Below are 12,077 nucleotides of genomic sequence, written 5' to 3' on the forward strand. Positions count from 1 at the left end.
CAATGAACGTTTTCTGGAAAATCTGGGAAATGGAAGAGAATTTGACCACGATTTTGGGGACGATGTCGGAAAATCAGATAGATACTACTTGAGGCAAGGCTTGGGGGGTCCTTCGTGAATGAATACCAGGCTTGTTTTCGAGAGGGCCGAGCAACGACGGATCAAATGTTTACCCTGCAACAATAAATTCTATGTACATAAATTCTAGGAGTTGCGTACGACTCACTGAATAGAAACGAATTGCATTACAATAAGGTTTTTTTTACGTCGGTCGGTCGGTCGTCCCGCGTAAAAAACCGGGTCAATAAAAAAAACAACGTAAAAAAAATCTCACGCTTTTCGACGTTTCATGACCATACAAATCATTATGTAGAACACTGATTTGTATGGAAAAAAAATTGACTTAGGTAAAGTGTATTATCAAGCGTATAGTATAATCCACGGCAGACTGCGTTAAGCTGGTCACGTTGACGGTATGCCGGAAGAACGAAAATTTTTATTCCTCTTATTAATGTATTCGAATCCCCTGAGCAGAATCTCAATAGAGAAACTTTAAAGTAGATGGAGTGCCTTGTACCTTTTAATTCCACCCCTAAATGCTCATCTTATACGCGTATTTCGACTACCACTTGCTGTCTTCTTCAGTGTCAGTTATTCGTATCCACTTTAAGTTTTTATTGTAAATCAATAATTATTTGAATGTATACCAATAGTTGCCCTATTGGATCAACAAAAATGATGTAGGAATGTTCTTATATAACTTATTTCAACACCTACGATATCGAACTGAATCACTTCATGTTGGATTCGTCGAAAAAGTGATGGAGGTTCCCCAACCTTTTTGGAACTGCCCCCTTTCAAGTTCTACGAACATCCCGCGGACTCCTTTTTTTTTGACGTTAACTACGTCTTACGGGTGTCAATTGAAAATCTAAAATATTGCGACCGTCACGAAATTATGTAAGATTTCGAATATAATAATTCAGCCATTTATCGATAGATTTTCAATATTTTGCAATCATTCGGTCGGAAATTTATACAACATTTTACTCAAATTAAGAAAACTTTTGATTTTTGTCGATAGTCTGTCGAAAATTGGGAAAATGTCGACCCTTTTCTTACGCAACCAAACACGTTCAAATACGTGGGTTGGGAAGCGCACTATAAAAGCAGACCAATTTCTGCTTCTTTGCTCATTCTTCTATTGACGTTAACTACGTCTTATGGCAATATACTGGATGTCAATTTAAAATCTAAAATGTTGCGACCGTTTTTTTAAGAGTTTGAACTAAAGGAAGCCCAAACTTTTTCACGATTTGCATCATACTGAGGGGTGAACCCAAACTTTTACACGATGACTTGAATGACTGTTTCATTGATTTTGAATACTTTTCAGATTTTTCCGCAAAAATTTCGTGAGCGCATTTCAAAGAATATAAGATTACAACACCTTGTTTTAAAATTTTGGTCGATCCAATGCTGAGAAAATTCGTTATGTTTTTTCAGTATGTTTTTTGAAAAATGTCACAACTTCAAGTAAAAATTTAGTATGCAAAATTCAAAAAATGTTTTTGGAAAAATACATATGAAGTAAGAATAACTCTTTGCCTTCCGAATGCGGCTTAGAGAATTTCAATTGGACGTGTAATCTCAGAGATATGGACTGAACACTTTTGTATGTTTTTAAGGGGGTGAACCCAAACTTATGCACGGGAGTGTATATACAATATTGCATTGTGATTGATTTCTTTAGATAGTTTGGAAGGTTTTATAAACAGTCCGCAGTACATCTATCTATATAGGAGTTTGCCAAAAATCTCATATGGAGTTCAAAAGGATTATTCCAAAGATCTGCCTTATTATTTTATCAGGAGTTTTGCCAGGGATTTATCTAGATGTTTTCTTTCCGATTCTTCAAGAAATGTCTTATCACTCCAGGGTTTATTTTCAGAGATCGTTTCTCGTAGTACCTCTAATTTCTAAATCCAATCGTAAACATTACTTCAATTTTTTTGGAATGTTTAATCAATTATTTCAATTTTTCTAGCAAAGAACTGGCTGAGAAGTTTTTGGACATTTCTCCAAATATTCGTTGAAAATGACACCGTCGGAAATTGTTCTACATATTTTCATGGAATTTTCATGCATTCTCTTTTGAAATCGGTCAGTAGTAATTCTCGGAATCCAATTAATAATTATATATTTTTGGAACCACTTTGAGAGTTTTGACGTTAACTACGTCTTACAGCAATATACTGGGTGTCAATTGAAAATCTAAAATATTGCGACCGTCACGAAATTATGTAAGATTTTGAATACTAATAATTCAGCCATTTATCGGTAGATTTTCAATATTTTGCAACCATTCGGTCGGAAATTTATACAACATTTTACTCAAATTAAGAAAACTTTTGACTTATGACGATAGACTGTCGAAAGTTGGGAAAATGTCGACCCTTTTCTTACGCAACTAAACACGTTCAAATACGTGGGTTGGGAAGCGCACTATAAAAGCAGACCCCTCTGTTTTTTTTTTAATGGTTTATTTTGTCATGTATTTTTAAAAGGTTTACAATTTTTCAAGTATTTCAAACTTTAGTGTCTAGATGAAATTCTAACGCATCGATGTCGATAACATTATCGTTGTTGTTAACAAATATTACATATTGAATAAACGTTTTTAGAAGTTTACATTTTGCTTGTCGTCTTATGCCTTGCAGTACAGGCTAAAGTAGATTTGTGGAAGAGAAAACTCTATTAGGTACAATGAGTTGCAACTTATGCTGTAACACCGCCCACGCTGTCGAGACTCGAACACAGCTTGAGAATGTATGCTCCAGGTCTTCCCTTGATGCGTTGCAGTTCTGGCATGAAGGTGAGTCGATTCATTGCATCCTAAACAGCAGATCTTGATCTCATAAGAGCTTAGTCAACGATCCGATATATTCCTCCACACTGCTTTCCAGTTGCAATTCGGGTCTTCTTGTACCACTTTTGGCCGGTCGGATTTCGACACAAAGTATTGATTGAGGCATACTGCTGACATGTTATCGTGCACCGGCGGCGGAAGGTATGCTAACTCCTGGCAGATAAGTTTCACACAAGGACAATTTTTCGGCAGAGCTTGAAGATTTGGTGGATTTTCACGGCTATATAATGTTGAAAAGTACTGTAGATCTTGACTTTCTCGCAAGTGTCTATTAATCAGTAACGATTTACACTTGAATACGGGTAACTGAAGTTTTAATCCTCCCTCTTCAGTGGAAAGTGATAACTGATGTATTGGTACTCTCGTGCTATACCCACTCCAGATGAAGCTTCCCATTAGTGAAGTCATTTTTGCAATGTGTACGTTGTTTGGAGTCACTATTGATGATACATACCAGATTCTCGAAGACACATGCGTATTCAACAGTGAAATTTTTTGGTGCAGTATTAGTGCTCGCGTGCGATGATTCCATAGTTGATGTGCAAAATGGGAAACGAGAGAGTCTCAATTTAACTTGGACATGAGACGAACAGAGTTTGCGTAGACTATACCTAAAATCTTCACTTTGTTGTCTGTGTTCAGCCAATCAACGAGTATACGATTCCTTGGAGATATCTGGCCGATGTCAACTGAGAACGTTTTTTGCAGATTTAACATTGCTCCTGCTCGTCGCTCAAAGAGATTGAAGGCGTTTCTCACACTTTCGATTTTTTGTGGACATGAAGTGACGACAGTTATATCATCAGCATAGGCGGTTACCATATCGTCGGGTCCATTGCAGATGTGTTGAAGATGGGAGATGAGGGGGTGTAAGTACATCACAAAAAGATGCATTGATAAAGGACCACCCTGTCGAACTGATCTTTCGATAGGGAAGGATGGGGATAAATGTCCATTTATCATCATTTTCGAAGTGGAAAGCCTTCCAATTGTCTTCAACAGATCTATCAATCTGGGGTTCAGGCCAAGGTTATCCATCGTCCGAAACAATAATCGTCTGTCAACACGAGCAAACGCGTGATCTAAGTCGAAGCTGATTATTTTTCCGCATCTCCTAGTTCTCTTATAGTAAGCAATCCTGTCCTTAATTGACAGTGTGGCCTGGAAGATATTTTTTTCCCATTGGAGCATTTTTGCGCTGGAGAATGGAATGTGCTTGTAAAATGCGGTCCAGACGAGTTTTGATTACGCGCGAAAGAAGCTTGTAATCACAATTAAGCAGTGATATAGGACGATAACCTTTAATCGTTCTGTCGTTTCCTTTCTTTTTTACAAGAACAATGATCCCCTCTACGTATTCGGGAGGAAAGTTGCCGTTAATTGCCTCATTCAAGATAAGATTGAGATGACGATGAATTATGTCGAAGGTTTTGACGTAGAATTCAACAGGAATACCATCAGCTCCAGGAGATTTTCTTGATGAACTCGACTTTAAAGCAATAAATATTTCCTCTGTGGAGATTGCATCCATACATTCCTGGTTTAAATTACTGTCTTCTGGGACCACCCTATCGCAATCATATCGACTCTCTTCATCAATTTCACTTTGCGAGAATAGAGTCCGAAAGTACCCCACCACATGCTGCTGTATGCTTTCAGATTCGTTGAGAGTTTCGTTGTTATTCGTTATTAAGCTTTCAATCGTGGTTTTCTTGCGTTTTCTCTCCCCAAGCTGGAAAGCCGAGAGAGGTTCTCCTCTGAAGTGGTCTTCGTTGATCCGGAAAAACGTTCCTGAGAATCTGCGTTGTAGTAGTAACATTTCACTTTTTAGACGGTTGATAGTCGCAATCATCGCTGGGTTCCCGTAGTAATTCATCATAAGCCTCTCTCAACCGTCTAAAAAGTGAAATGTTACTACTACAACGCAGATTCTCAGAAACGTTTTTCCGGATCAACGAAGACCACTTCATAGGAGAACCTCTCTCGGCTTTCCAGCTTGGGGAGAGAAAACGCAAGAAAACGAATCTATGACAAAAGGTAGAAAGACAAAAGGTCGAAAGAACAGAAGGTCGAAAGATAAATGGTCGAAAGGACAAAAGGTCGAAGAACAAAAAGGGGGAACAAAAGGTCGAACTTCTTTTTTCAAAGAAGGAAAAATTTCCCACCAATCAAATCATTTTCGACCTTTTGTCCTTCGACCTTTTGTCCTTTCGACCTTTTGTCCATAAACCCTCTCAGCTGGACATACAAAATCTGCTGCTGATGTTGAAAATCCATGAATTTTTCACGCGATTTCCAACGAAAGAATTACCGTATCTTAGGTTTTGTGAAGTGGATCCACCACTCCATCCACGAATTATAATTCCTCCTTTGCCTGGTCCAATACGTCCACTTGAGCTCAAATTCCTTCAGATTGTCTGCTGATAGTATGTGCGGCCTGATAGACCAAAACCCCTTGCCATGTTCCCTGCCGAGCTGCGGAAGGCACAATCTCACAGTTAGTGCCATATGATCCGTAAATTAAAACACATGCACATCAGCTGCACGAAGCTGGCTCCGGAGATTGCTGCTGACATACAAACGGTCAATTCTTGAAGCGGTATTGTGGCGAATATACGTGTATCCTCTTCGACCTCTGCTCAACGGGTTCCAAATATCGATCATTTGTAGTTGTTGTAAAGTGTTACGAAGAGCTCCGCTGTAGTTACTCTCTCCAGTCGCATCGCTTGGTTCTATCACAGAGTTGAAGTCTCCGCCGATAACCAAGTATTCGGTGGATTGTCGTAGATAGTGTGGAAGAGAATTGCTGAACAGATACTCACGCTGATTCCGACACTGCGTGCCCGAGGGAGCATATACATTACACAGAGTAATAGAGTCGTTTATACGAACTGTTATAAGTCTCGTGTCTAAACTTCTCTCCACATGCGAGAAACGAATATGAGCTTTTAGAGCAATCGCTGTACCTCGTTTAGTATGTTCTACGTTACTAATAAGATTGTAGCGAGGAATAGCTAGTTGATCGTTCTCAACTTCTTGTAAGAGTATTATATCTAAATCGTGTAGACGTACGAAAGACTGCAGTGCGTTTAATTTAGTGGTGTTGGATATTGTATTGGTATTAATAGAAGCTATATTATATGAGAAAAAATGCATTGTTCTTCTGATCGTGGTGTCTTCAGGAAGGATTTCCTAGTACGTGGTCGCGATTCTCTAGTTTGTGACACAGATGATCCATAAGTACCGCTATCGTCATCCCTTTTGTGTTTGCCGCCGGTTATAGTCTCTGTTTGCGATTAAACGATCACTCGCGGCGATTGGCTCGGATCACGGCTTGTGATATGATCACAACGGAGCAGCTTTAGGGAGGAAAAAACGACGGCGAAAGTAGCGAAAATAACGGGACACTAAAATTGGCACTTGGGCAAATTCGGAATGACCGACCGACACGACGCGAGAGAGAACACGTGCGTTCTGTTTGAATTACTTTATTTGACTGACTGTATTGTTGAGGGTTGAGGGTACATATTCTCTGAGTTCGCTAACGAGTGTTTGTATGGAATACAATGAGGTATGCGTTTAGAGGTGAGTGGTATAATGCTAGTTCCTTAAATTTATCACACTTTTATCATAAACAGTCTCCTTCGATCCAATCCTATTTGGAACCCTGAAGAGTGGGAGATCGGAATCCAGTGAGAAATCCATTGCTTGTTTTTGTTGGTCGATCAGCTTAGACGCGTTGGTTGTTCCGATTTTCTGCGAAGAGGAAGAAGATTCTTGACTACCGAAGGGAGAAATATCCAGCTGTGGATTTGCAGAATCTTTTTCAGGCGGCTTGGTGGCCGAAGTTTCTACGACGGTAAGGCTCTCTGAATTATGACATTGGTTTTCGTCGCCGGTTTTTCGGCACGCTACGTGTTGCTGTTGGTCGAAGAGGAACGGACCGGAGCTATCCGGACAACATCGGAGTACGAGGTTGTTTTAGCAGACCTTAGTCGCTCAATCACACTGGCTTTTGGCAGTAAAAGCTTTTTATTTTGAATGCAAGGAATGCCGGTGTGGACATATTCTCCGCAGTGCCGGCATGTTGCACGCTGTCCAGAGTAAGTCACATAGGTACTTTCTGGTCCGATGTTTATGTAGGATTTGATTTGTTGTTTCAATACCATTCGGACGAGACGGATTCCTGTAAACAGCCCGCTGAATTCATAGTCATCACACCATACAAGCTCTTGTATTGACACCACATCGCCATACTGTGACATGTGATGTGTTATCTGCTCATCACTTACATCAGCAGAGAGATCGTGAAGTTTAACTTGGGTACACCCATCTTCCATCAGAATACGGAGACGATACTTCTTTTTGTTACACTCGTATTCATTTTTATTGTCATGTAGATTTACTACGTGTTCGGCAGTAGCGGTATCCACCGTTTGTACAAACGCACATCCATACACATGGCTTATTTGGATACGTAGTAGGTTCTCTTTTGAGAGACCGAGTTCGCGCGCTACGAAGCTATGCACTTCCTTGAAGGACGGTTTCCTGGGTATGTTCGAGAAATCGATCCGAAACGTGTTTTCCCGGATTTTACGCGAAGTCATTTTGATTACAACGTCTGTTACTAGGTTTAACGCGACGGTGCATCAACCGACAGGCGCACCAGCGCCGACTTTAAAGGATATCTGCGGTAATTACTTGAAAGAAAGATAAGAAGCTCAGGTGTATAGTAGAATCACGTCTGCTCACATTGAGAGTAGCAATCCAACTGACTCCTGAAAATGGGGGCTCTTGAAATCAAATTTTAAGGGAAATAAAGAATTTGAATGGTTTTTAGAACCTGATGATTTGAATGCAGCCCAAAATAAGGATTAAACTAAGTTAACTGCAATTACTAATCATTGATAAGAGATATTTTTCGAAATTCTTCCCAGCATTTGAAAAATCATCTCATAAAGGATTGGCCAATCATCTTATTAGACATTAAAAAACTGTATGAAGAATCCTGTAAAAAAGTTTAGGAAAAACCTAAAAAAAAATCACGAATCGAATCAACAGAGTCCTTGATTAGGGACATACATGTCATGTCTACCTATCTCGAGTGATATTCATGCCTCGATCTTACTGCTAACAAATTTCCCGTAGATTTTGTATATAATCCAGTAAGTAAGCTTATGCAAGGTGCTGTAAACATTTTTTGGAAATTTGCTAATTGCATTCATATTTCAATTGGAATCATGAAAATTATACGTTAAGTATTTTTCCAAGAATTGTCCTAGAACGTTGTCAGATATCCATCAAGAATCTTCCAAGAAAACTAGATACTTAGGAAATTTGTCTAAAATCTCATAGGAATCAAACAAAAATTCTTTAATGTTTGACAGAACTACGCCAATGGTTTGAATGAAATAAATAATTAATTCCCTTAAGGCAAAGTAGCCCGTCATTCGTTTTGGCAGCAATGATGACTTTGCAGCGTGCAATTTCAAAGTGATAAAACTCATTCTTGATAGTTTATATTGAGCTTAGCTTAGACTGACTACACATATCAAAGCACTATGGTCCAGAAATCAGTTTTACGCGGAAAGATGCATTTTGAGCTTTAGAATGAAACATTAGACAAAAACGGTCTTCTACAAAGTTGTTTGTATTAGTAAGGCCCTTTGTTTGGTGTTATTGAAAATTAGGGTGGACCACATTTTCATGGAAATTGTGTAACTAACTTTCTTATTTGTAGAAATTATATTATACATGCTTCAGCAAAGTTGTAGACCATTAAATTTCAAGCAATTTTGCCAAAAAAAGTTTTTTTGTATCTCTTAAATTGATCGATTTAAAGCTATTTTCCTACGGTGACATAGGGTGGTCCGAACAAAACTGGTTTTCTTACTCTAGAGTTTTCAATTCAAATTTCTCATCAAAGTAGTCTATGAAACACTTTTAGAGCTTTGAAAAATGCGTAATTTGGTGAGTGAAGAATCTCTCTATCTCCTTCCATTTGGGAGTTATTGTTGTTTTACTCTCAAAAACATGCCTACTTTGATTGAGAATATCTCTGATTGGGGCAAACATAAAACATATCTTTTGACGGCATTCGAAAGATAAAATAAAATTGTATATTATATCAAAAACTTACAAATGTGTTATTTTTGTAACTCTAATAAATTGTCTTGAAAAACAAATATTTTTTATCACAAAAACTTAAATAACTTTTGAACAAAAATAGATATCAACAATCTTTTTGTATGAAAATTTGCGTTTTGTTAAGTTCTAAAAGTCGTTCATAGATGACTTTGACGAGAAACTAGCATTGAAAAAACTGGAGTTAAAAAACTTATTTTTGTTGGACCACCCTGCGATGATTAGGAAAAAATGCTCTAGATTGGTCAAATTTTGAGCTACAGAAAAACTTTTTTTGGCAAAGTTGATCAAAATTTCATGTTCTACCGCTTTGCCTGAGAGTATATACCAGTATTTTTACAAATAAAAAAAGTTGATCATATGATTTGTGTGATATTGTGGACCACCCTAGTTTTAAATGACACAGTATGGAAGCTTACATTTTTAGAAACAATTTTGTAGTAGATCATTTTTATCTAAAATTTTATTTTCATGCTCAAAATGCAAAATAATAAAAAAATACATACTATGAAAATCTTCAAAATAGTTTTAGAGCCCTATCTTTCTTATTTCAGATTCCTCGTCACAGCGGTCTATGAACGACTTTAAGAACTTAACAAAACGCAAATTTTTATGCAAAAATATTGATGATATCTATTTTAGTTCAAAAGTTATTAAAGTTTTTCTTCTTAAAATCCTTTGTTTTTCAGGGCATTTTATTAGAGTTACAAAAATAACACATCTGTAATTTTTTTTATATAATATACAGTTTTATTTTATCTTTTGAATGCCGTCAAAAGATATTTTTTATGTTTGCCCCAGTCAGAGATATTCTCAATCAAAATAGGCATGTTTTTGAGAGTAAAACAACAATAACTCCCAAACGGAAGGAGATAGAGAGATTATTCACTCACCAAATTACGCATTTTTCAAAGCTCTAAAAGTGTTTCATAGACTGCTTTGATGAGAAATTTGAATTGAAAACTCTAGAGCCAGAAAACCAGTTTTGTTCGGACCACCCTATGTCGCCGTAGGAAAAAAGCTCTAAATCGGTCAATTTAAGAGATACAAAAAATTTTTTTTGGCAAAGTTGCTTGAAATTCAATGGTCTACAACTTTGCTGAAGCATGTATAATATAATTTCTACAAATAAGAAAGTTAGTTACACAATTTCTATGAAAATGTGGTCCACCCTAATTTTCAATAACTTCAAACAAAGGGCCTTACTAATACAAACAACTTTGTAGAAGACCTTTTTTGTCTAATGTTTCATTCTAAAGCTCAAAATGCATCTTTCCGCGTAAAACTGATTCCTGGACCACTGTGCAAAGGTTGCTATTCCGTGATTGACCGAAGTCAGTGAAAATGCACAAAGAATCAACTAGAAATTCGGCTGGGATTGGCCATAATCTTCTTCAATGTGCATAATTCAGTGCCTCTATTTATACATGGTCAATAACGGCGCCGGCCACATCCTTGCAGTCAGGTGGGATTGGGGGAAGGAATGTTAGTGTGTAACCTTTGCTATTTGGAGACCGTGTTTGCCTCTGCATCTCCACAAAGCTTACAGGGAGGGATGTTTGTTAATGGGGAGGATCGTTGGGTCACAGGATTCACTTTGATAAGCGATTAGACCATGATAAATAATTATTTGTGAGATATAAACATGCTTATATGTAAATATCATATTTTCATTTGATATGAACAATATCTATGTAGAGAAAAATTATGCCGACACTTGACGTGACGAAGCTTTGTGCTTCGAAGCTAAAGTGAATCTTTCGCAAGTCTACACTCGTAGTGTCGAACCATTCAAAGTTTTTTTTAATTACAAAAATAAAGGTAAAAGGAAAAAGGTGTTTTGAAAAAAAAAATTAGTCATAATAATTTATGAATCAGAGTTTATGTCGACACTCACAGTGACGAACCTTTCATAGTTTGTTGAAAAATCATTCCATCTCCTCGCACTCCACCGACTCCAGGCGGCGTCATTTCTTCCGAAACAAGCGGGTCTGTTGTTGCCGTTTCAATCTATAACGTTCCACGTTCTGCCGAGTCCCTTGCTGCAGCATGACCGCCCGCATTGCATTCTTCTCCTCCAGAATCTGCCTACATTCTTCTTCAAACCAATTCCGTCGACTTCCAGCCAGGTACCTGACGTTGCTCTCAGCTGCATCAATGATAAGGGCTCATTCATTTATTTCATAACGCTGAAATTGGCCATTTCGGACACCCACCCACCCCCTTGTAACGCTTATTGTATGAATATTATTCAATTTTTGTATGGACTGTAACATTGTTTGGATACCCACCCACCCCCTCAAGCGTTATGAAATTTGTGAATGGGCCCTAATTGCTTTCACTGTTGTTTAGCAGTCCTCAAGAGGGGCTTCATCCAACTCACCCTCTTCCGGTAATGCAGCCTCGCGTATGTAGATGCGACATCCAGTTGCTTAACCCTCTAATACCCAACCCCGCCTTTGGACGGGGTACACTTTGGAATTTTGTGTATTTTTTCGTAGCTCGGAAATCAAAATGATTTTATTTTTGGCATAAACCTCTACTCATGACACGCATATAAGAAAAGTTTTTTATGACTTTTGAAACGTTTTTGTATTTTTGAAAATTGTTTGTAAAATTGTATTCTTATATAATCTACAAATGCCTCGGGTTCATTTAACGTGTAATATAAAAAAAACGTACCTTTTATATTTTTCTACTATCAACCTATCACCGAAGAAGAGCTTGGTGGTATTAAAATGATTTCAACCCTGTTTTTCCGTTAATTACACGGAAAATAAGAATATTTCTAGAGATATAATTAAAATTGAATGTTTTCAAAAGTATCATAAAAACTTGAATTTTTATTATTGCCAAAAATCAGTAACTAGAAGAGGCTTCAAGAAAAAATGAAAAAAGATAAAGATGTTCAAAAATACAAATTATAAAAATCAAAAACCAAAATTCATAGATTTGCGAATAAAAATAAATCATTGAATAAAATGTGTTTAGAATGATTTTAGAT

The sequence above is a fragment of the Aedes aegypti genome, chromosome 3 (assembly GCF_002204515.2).
Source record: "Aedes aegypti strain LVP_AGWG chromosome 3, AaegL5.0 Primary Assembly, whole genome shotgun sequence".
Lineage (NCBI taxonomy): Eukaryota > Metazoa > Arthropoda > Insecta > Diptera > Culicidae > Aedes > Aedes aegypti.